Raw genomic sequence first — 9,091 nt, 5'->3', positions numbered from 1 at the left:
ATAACATGCCATTCAAAATTAATAAATTTACATCTCTCTTCAAAAAGATATATCTTCCCCCCTTTTTTGTGCTGCCTTTGGGGACTTGATTGGCAGACCGGTTGATGTTTGAGGTCCTTATGGAGTGGAGTGATGTAATCCCTGCCTTTTAAAACATTTTATGTATGGACAATTTTTTTATGAATTAAAAATTTCTTTTACGAAGTATCCAGTATTCCTATCCATATTTTAAGGAAAAACCATCCGGTTTTTTGAAGTGACCCATGCTGCAGTTATAAAGAAACCTTTGGATGAACATAGGGCCTAGACCAATGGTGAGTTCATTACCATATGCCCTTTTGATGCTGGTTTTTAAACTATAGGAAAAGATACCTTTATATGAGGAAACCTCACCGTACGTCGGTGAGTAAGGTATATCAAATTATCTATCATTCTCTCTAAATTATTTACAAGGTATAAGAGTTAATGGTTTGCCGACTCCAATCGTACAAGGAAAAGATACCTTTATAAGAGGAAATTCCATTGTACGGCGGTGAGTGAGGTACATCAAACAAGGAACATTTGATTGAAAACATTCCCTGATGGTTGACTGAGGAGTAACATCAGTTGAGAGATATTCGCACATTTACTCGACATTAACAGCGCTGGTGGTCGACTCCATTTTTTTCTGTTGTTCTAGAGAAATAATACAGTTCCTGAGTACTACAGGAGGGCAAGGACCACAGGGCTCTGGTAGTATGAGACAGTTCTTATTATCTTCTAGTTGGAAAGTCCTTACCAGGCCCGACTGTAGCAATGGAGATAGCCCAGGATCATACTAGCTGGTGTTCCAGGAAAAGCTGGGCTGCTGTGGATAAAATGGCTGCTGTGGGTACTGGCTGAAACCAGACTGATGTAAGCACGGAGTGGATTGCTGGATGGAACCAGCCAAATAATAAATGAAGCTTGAGAGCGATGAAATATGATTGATATATGGAGTTTGAGAGCGGTGAAATAATAGTGCCGGTGGTGAGTGGTAATCTGCGGAAATGATACCGGCACTTTAAGAAGAGCTGATCTCTCCTGGAAGCTAGGCTGGAAGCAGGTAAATCTGTAACTGGAAACAGATGAGTCCCAGAGGACTGGAGAGTCAGGCTGCACCGCAGGTGGTAGACTAGAGCGGGTCTCTTTAGTGGAGGTTTGGAGATGGTAACTGGAACCTGGAAAACAACCACGGGAGAGAGACAAACTGGAACTAGGTTTGACAACCAAATCACTGACGCCTTCCTTGCTCAGGCACAGAATACTTATACCTGCAGCAAGGAAGGGATTGGCTAGGCAATTATGCAGATTACAATGGAAACAGCGGATTGGTGGAAATGAACAGGTGACAGAATCCAACATGGCTGCGCCCATGCAGACACTTGGAGGGAAGATTGGTTTGAAAATCCATGTGGGAACTTTAACAGCAATGGCGGCGCCGGCCACAGTAAACAGGAGACGCCAGACTGATGAGTGCACATTTGAACCACGCGGGCAACAGCGGAGGCCACGGCTGACATAAGCGCCACTCTGACATCCTGCATGCAGAAACTCAGGGACGGCGGCGGAGGCCGCGGGAGATGCCATTCAAGATGTAACATGGCGCCGCTGTGACAGCGTCTCAGAGTGACAGGAGAGGAGGCAGGAATGGGGACATCAGAATAACAGATGGGATCCGGTCCTGGAGCGCTGAGCCAGCCTTAGGAGGCATCTGAAAGGTAAGTTATGGTGTCCAGATACCCGGATCGTGACAGTATACACTAGAGGTCTTTCCGAACCCCCTAATCCTAACATTGTAATTTGCTTTAGGGCGCACCTCCAATTAGTCTAGTGTTTCTTGCTGCCTTTCCAATGAAGCAAGTTTAATTTAGTAATAGGTGAAAAACCATCCCTACAAAGGTGTTAATCAGAGACTTGGCTTTGTGGACACTTTTCAGAGAACAACTTTGTTAGCATAAAAGTAAAGCCAGAAAATGAAGAGCTGTTTAATCACTCAATTGGATTTTTTTGCCAGCATATTTCTTTTTCTCTGCAACCCACTGCTAAATTGTGCTTCCTAGCTGTTTTTATAAAATCAATGAATCAAATCTAACTCTGATTACATCAGAGAAGGCCAGGTACCCTACACCAGAACAGGGGGTTTGAAATTTTGACTTGTCTACTTAAAGATCACCAAAATCTGATAACAAGGTCAATTACGTCCCTGGGTGGGATTGAACCACCAACCATTTGGTTAGTAGCCAGACGGACTAACCGATTGCGCCACAGAGACACTTTGCAAAAAGCACATACTGACAAAGGCTAATAAGCATACATCTAGAACGTTTCCTAGAAAAACTTTAAAAAGTCAATAATCTGGAGAGTTTTTGTAAGATGTTTCTTCCATCAACCAACGAAGAAACACATTGGTACTTTCCCATGATGACTGAGTGCTTCAGGATCTCTTGCACTTACATGTGCAGCAGAGTACTGCAATGGAAGCATGCTGGGCCCATAACCCAGAGGTAGGCAGATTGAAACTATCCTTTGCTATATGCATTTTTTTTTTGTTAATTTAAGTAATCAAAACTGGGATTGATATTTTTGCTCTTTTATTTTTACTTAAAGTACAATAACTTTTACCATTTTAATTTGTTTTAATAGTATATTGACAGTATTGTTTTCTTTCAAATATCCACTTAATTTTCTTTACCCTATTATTAAAATGGTAATTGACAAAAACAAACTACATTGTCACCAGAAGAGCAATACAAAATGTACAAGTGATATATTAAAATCATCTTTCCAGCTTGAATTTCAATGATGCATTGGGGCAACAATTTTGTGAGAAACATCTTCACCCTTAAATAAAGATTTTCTTAATTCCTTACCTGTGTGCTAATTAGATATCACCTTGTTTTCACATTAAACAGACTTCCACATGAGAAAGCAGCAAGGATGCTGTGGCGTTAATGTTTCCTGGTGTCAACCCGTATTATTTCAGTAGACATTGAAATGGATGCATCTTGCTGCCTTTCCAATGAAGCAAATTTAATTTAGTAATAGGTGAAAAACCATCCCTACAAAGGTGTTAATCAGAGACTTGGCTTTGTGGACACTTTTCAGAGAACAAATTTGTTAGCATAAAAATAAAGCCAGAAAATTAAGAGCTGTTTAATCACTCAATTGGATTTTTTTGCCAGCATATTTCTTTTTCTCTGCAACCCACTGCTAAATTGTGCTTCCTAGCTGTTTTTATAAAATCACTGAATCAAATCTAACTCTGATTACATCAGAGAAGGCCAGGTACCCTACACCATAAGAGGGGGTTTGAAATTTTGACTTGTCTACTTAAAGATCACCAAAATCTGATAACAAGGTCAATTACGTCCCTGGGTGGGATTGAACCACCAACCTTTTGGTTTATAGCCGTACACACTAACTGATTGCGCCACAGAGACACTTTGCAAAAGTACATACTGACAAAGGCTAATAAGCATTCATCTAAAACGTTTCCTAGAAAAACTTTAAAAAGTCAATAATCTGGAGAGTTTTTGTAAGATGTTTCTTCCATCCACCAACGAAGAAACACATTGGTACTTTCCCATGATGAGTGAGTGCTTCAGGATCTCTTGCACTTACATGTGCAGCAGAGTACTGCAATGGAAGCATGCTGGGCCCATAACCCAGAGGTAGGCAGATTAAAACTATCCTCTGCTATATGCATTTTTTTTGTTAATTAAAGTAATCCAAAACTGGGATTGATATTTTTGCTCTTTTATTTTTCATTAAAGTACAATAACTTTTACCATTTTAATTTGTTTTAATAGTATATTGAAAGTATTGTTTTCTTTTAAAAATCCACTTAATTTTCTTTACCCTATTATTAAAATGGTAATTGACAAAAACAAACTACATTGTCACCAGAAGAGCAATACAAAATGTACAAGTGATATATTAAAATCATCTTTCCAGCTTGAATTTCAATGATGCATTGGGGCAACGATTTTGTGAGAAACATTTTCACCCTTAAATAAAGATTTTCTTAATTCCTTACCTGTGTGCTAATTAGATATCACCTTGTTTTCACATTAAACAGACTTCCACATGAGAAAGCAGCAAGGATGCATTGGCGTTAATGTTTCCTGGTGTCAACCTGTATTATTTCAGTAGACATTGAAATGAGGATGCATCTTGCTGCCTTTCCAATGAAGCAAGTTTAACTTAGTAATAGGTGAAAAACCATCCTTACAAAGGTGTTAATCAGAGACTTGGCTTTGTGGACACTTTTCAGAGAACAAATTTGTTAGCATAAAAATAAAGCCAGAAAATGAAGAGCTGTTTAATCACTCAATTGGATTTTTTTGCCAGCATATTTCTTTTTCTCTGCAACCCACTGCTAAATTGTGCTTCCTAGCTGTTTTTATAAAATCACTGAATCAAATCTAACTCTGATTACATCAGAGAAGGCCAGGTACCCTACACCATAACAGGGGGTTTGAAATTTTGACTTGTCTACTTAAAGATCACCAAAATCTGATAACAAGGTCAATTACGTCCCTGGGTGGGATTGAACCACCAACCTTTTGGTTAGTAGCCGGACACACTAACCGATTGCGCCACAGAGACACTTTGCAAAAAGTACATACTGACAAAGGCTAATAAGCATTCATCTAGAACGTTTCCTAGAAAAACTTTAAAAAGTCAATAATCTGGAGAGTTTTTGTAAGAATTTTCTTAAATCAACCAACGAAGAAACACATTGGTACTTTCCCATGATGAGTGAGTGCTTCAGGATCTCTTGCACTTACATGTGCAGCAGAGTACTGCAATGAAAGCATGCTGGGCCCATTACCCAGAGGTAGGCAGATTGAAACTATCCTCTGCTATATGCATTTTTTTTGTTAAAGTAATCCAAAACTGGGATTGATATGTTAGCTATTTTATGTTTACTTAAAGTACAATAACTTTTACCATTTTAATTTGTTTTAATAGTATATTGACAGTATTGTTTTCTTTCAAAAATCCACTTAATTTTCTTTACCCTATTATTAAAATGGTAATTGACAAAAACAAACTACATTGTCACCAGAAGAGCAATACAAAATGTACAAGTGATATATTAAAATCATCTTTCCAGCTTGAATTTCAATGATGCATTGGGGCAACGATTTTGTGAGAAACATCTTCACCCTTAAATAAAGATTTTCTTAATTCCTTACCTGTGTGCTAATTAGATATCACCTTGTTTTCACATTAAACAGACTTCCACATGAGAAAGCAGCAAGGATGCATTGGCGTTAATGTTTCCTGGTGTCAACCTGTATTATTTCAGTAGACATTGAAATGAGGATGCATCTTGCTGCCTTTCCAATGAAGCAAGTTTAATTTAGTAATAGGTGAAAAACCATCCTTACAAAGGTGTTCATCAGAGACTTGGCTTTGTGGACACTTTTCAGAGAACAAATTTGTTAGCATAAAAATAAAGCCAGAAAATGAAGAGCTGTTTAATCACTCAATTGGATTTTTTTGCCAGCATATTTCTTTTTCTCTGCAACCCACTGCTAAATTGTGCTTCCTAGCTGTTTTTATAAAATCACTGAATCAAATCTAACTCTGATTACATCAGAGAAGGCAAGGTACCCTACACAATAAGAGGGGATTTGAAATTTTGACTTGTCTACTTAAAGATCACCAAAATCTGATAACAAGGTCAATTACGTCCCTGGGTGGGATTGAACCACCAACCTTTTGGTTTATAGCCGTACAGACTAACTGATTGCGCCACAGAGACACTTTGCGAAAGTACATACTGACAAAGGCTAATAAGCATTCATCTAAAACTTTTCCTAGAAAAACTTTAAAAAGTCAATAATCTGGAGAGTTTTTGTAAAATGTTTCTTCCATCCACCAACGAAGAAACACATTGGTACTTTCCCATGATGAGTGAGTGCTTCAGGATCTCTTGCACTTACATGTGCAATAGAGTACTGCAATGGAAGCTTGCTGGGCCCATAACCCAGAGGTAGGCAGATTAAAACTATCCTCTGCTATATGCATTTTTTTTGTTAATTAAAGTAATCCAAAACTGGGATTGATATTTTTGCTCTTTTATTTTTCATTAAAGTACAATAACTTTTACCATTTTAATTTGTTTTAATAGTATATTGAAAGTATTGTTTTCTTTTAAAAATCCACTTAATTTTCTTTACCCTATTATTAAAATGGTAATTGACAAAAACAAACTACATTGTCACCAGAAGAGCAATACAAAATGTACAAGTGATATATTAAAATCATCTTTCCAGCTTGAATTTCAATGATGCATTGGGGCAACGATTTTGTGAGAAACATTTTCACCCTTAAATAAAGATTTTCTTAATTCCTTACCTGTGTGCTAATTAAATATCACCTTGTTTTCACATTAAACAGACTTCCACATGAGAAAGCAGCAAGGATGCAGTGGCGTTAATGTTTCCTGGTGTCAACCTGTATTATTTCAGTAGACATTGAAATGAGGATGCATCTTGCTGCCTTTCCAATGCAGCAAGTTTAATTTAGTAATAGGTGAAAAACCATCCTTACAAAGGTGTTAATCAGAGACTTGGCTTTGTGGACACTTTTCAGAGAACAAATTTGTTAGCATAAAAATAAAGCCAGAAAATGAAGAGCTGTTTAATCACTCAATTGGATTTTTTTGCGAGCATATTTCTTTTTCTCTGCAACCCACTGCTAAATTGTGCTTCCTAGCTGTTTTTATAAAATCACTGAATCAAATCTAACTCTGATTACATCAGAGAAGGCCAGGTACCCTACACCATAAGAGGGGGTTTGAAATTTTGACTTGTCTACTTAAAGATCACCAAAATCTGATAACAAGGTCAATTACGTCCCTGGGTGGGATTGAACCACCAACCTTTTGGTTAATAGCCATACACACTAACTGATTGCGCCACAGAGACACTTTGCAAAAGTCCATACTGACAAAGGCTAATAAGCATTCATCTAAAACGTTTCCTAGAAAAACTTTAAAAAGTCAATAATCTGGAGAGTTTTTGTAAGATGTTTCTTCCATCAACCAACGAAGAAACACATTGGTACTTTCCCATGATGAGTGAGTGCTTCAGGATCTACTGCACTTACATGTGCAGCAGAGTACAGCAATGGAAGCATGCTAGGCACATAACCCAGAGGTAGGCAGATTGAAACTATCCTCTGCTATATGCATTTTTTTTTGTTAATTAAAGTAATCCAAAACTGGGATTGATATGTTGGCTCTTTTATTTTTACTTACAGTACAATAACTTTTACCATTTTAATTTATTTTAATAGTATATAGACAGTATTGTTTTCTTTCAAAAATCCACTTCATTTTCTTTACCCTATTATTAAAATGGTAATTGACAAAAACAAACTACATTGTCACCAGAAGAGCAATACAAAATGTACAAGTGATATATTAAAATCATCTTTCCAGCTTGAATTTCAATGATGCATTGGGGCAACGATTTTGTGAGAAACATCTTCACCCTTAAATAAAGATTTTCTTAATTCCTTACCTGTGTGCTAATTAGATATCACCTTGTTTTCACATTAAACAGACTTCTACATGAGAAAGCAGCAAGGATGCAGTGGCGTTAATGTTTCCTGGTGTCAACCTGTATTATTTCAGTAGACATTGAAATGAGGATGCATCTTGCTGCCTTTCCAATGAAGCAAGTTTAATTTAGTTATAGGTGAAAAACCATCCCTACAAAGGTGTTAATCAGAGACTTGGCTTTGTGGACACTTTTTAGAGAACAAATTTGTTAGCATAAAAATAAAGGCAGAAAATGAAGAGCTGTTTAATCACTCAATTGGATTTTTCTACCAGCATATTTTTTTCTCTGCAACCCATTGCTAAATTGTGCTTCCTAGCTGTTTTTTATAAAATCACTGAATCAAATCTAACTCTGATTACATCAGAGAAGGCCAGGTACCCTACACCATAAGTGGGGGTGTGACATTTTGACTTGTCTACTTAAATATCACCAAAACCTGATCACAAGGTCAATTATGTCCCTGGGTGGGATTGAACCACCAACCTTTTGGTTAGTAGCCAGACACACTAACCGATTGCGCCACAGAGACACTTTGCAAAAAGTACATACTGACAAAGGCTAATAAGCATTCATCTAGAACGTTTCCTAGAAAAACTTTAAAAAGTCAATAATCTGGAGAGTTTTTGTAAGAATTTTCTTAAATCAACCAACGAAGAAACACATTGGTACTTTCCCATGATGAGTGAGTGCTTCAGGATCTCTTGCACTTACATGTGCAGCAGAGTACTGCAATGAAAGCATGCTGGGCCCATTACCCAGAGGTAGGCAGATTGAAACTATCCTCTGCTATATGCATTTTTTTTGTTAAAGTAATCCAAAACTGGGATTGATATGTTAGCTATTTTATGTTTACTTAAAGTACAATAACTTTTACCATTTTAATTTGTTTTAATAGTATATTGACAGTATTGTTTTCTTTCAAAAATCCACTTAATTTTCTTTACCCTATTATTAAAATGGTAATTGACAAAAACAAACTACATTGTCACCAGAAGAGCAATACAAAATGTACAAGTGATATATTAAAATCATCTTTCCAGCTTGAATTTCAATGATGCATTGGGGCAACGATTTTGTGAGAAACATCTTCACCCTTAAATAAAGATTTTCTTAATTCCTTACCTGTGTGCTAATTAGATATCACCTTGTTTTCACATTAAACAGACTTCCACATGAGAAAGCAGCAAGGATGCATTGGCGTTAATGTTTCCTGGTGTCAACCTGTATTATTTCAGTAGACATTGAAATGAGGATGCATCTTGCTGCCTTTCCAATGAAGCAAGTTTAATTTAGTAATAGGTGAAAAACCATCCTTACAAAGGTGTTCATCAGAGACTTGGCTTTGTGGACACTTTTCAGAGAACAAATTTGTTAGCATAAAAATAAAGGCAGAAAATGAAGAGCTGTTTAATCACTCAATTGGATTTTTTTGCCAGCATATTTCTTTTTCTCTGCAACCCACTGCTAAATTGTGCTTCCTAGCTGTTTTT

At 37.0% G+C, this 9,091-nt stretch overlaps 3 non-coding genes across 3 annotated transcripts; all 3 read right to left on the bottom strand.

Annotated features, from left to right (window-relative positions):
• Window positions 1–2,219: 2,219 nt before the first annotated feature.
• On the bottom strand, window positions 2,220–2,293 carry TRNAS-ACU (transfer RNA serine (anticodon ACU)). The gene has a single exon. It is a non-coding gene; the product is annotated as a tRNA-Ser (tRNA).
• A 2,262-nt stretch (window positions 2,294–4,555) lies between these two features.
• Window positions 4,556–4,629, bottom strand: TRNAS-ACU (transfer RNA serine (anticodon ACU)). Its single transcript has one exon. It is a non-coding gene; the product is annotated as a tRNA-Ser (tRNA).
• A 3,427-nt stretch (window positions 4,630–8,056) lies between these two features.
• On the bottom strand, window positions 8,057–8,130 carry TRNAS-ACU (transfer RNA serine (anticodon ACU)). The gene has a single exon. It is a non-coding gene; the product is annotated as a tRNA-Ser (tRNA).
• Window positions 8,131–9,091: the final 961 nt, after the last annotated feature.

The sequence above is a fragment of the Pseudophryne corroboree genome, chromosome 8 (assembly GCF_028390025.1).
Source record: "Pseudophryne corroboree isolate aPseCor3 chromosome 8, aPseCor3.hap2, whole genome shotgun sequence".
NCBI classification, from domain to species: Eukaryota; Metazoa; Chordata; class Amphibia; order Anura; family Myobatrachidae; genus Pseudophryne; species Pseudophryne corroboree.
Note: the sequence above shows the minus strand (reverse complement) of the source record. Positions and strands in the feature narration are given on the sequence as shown.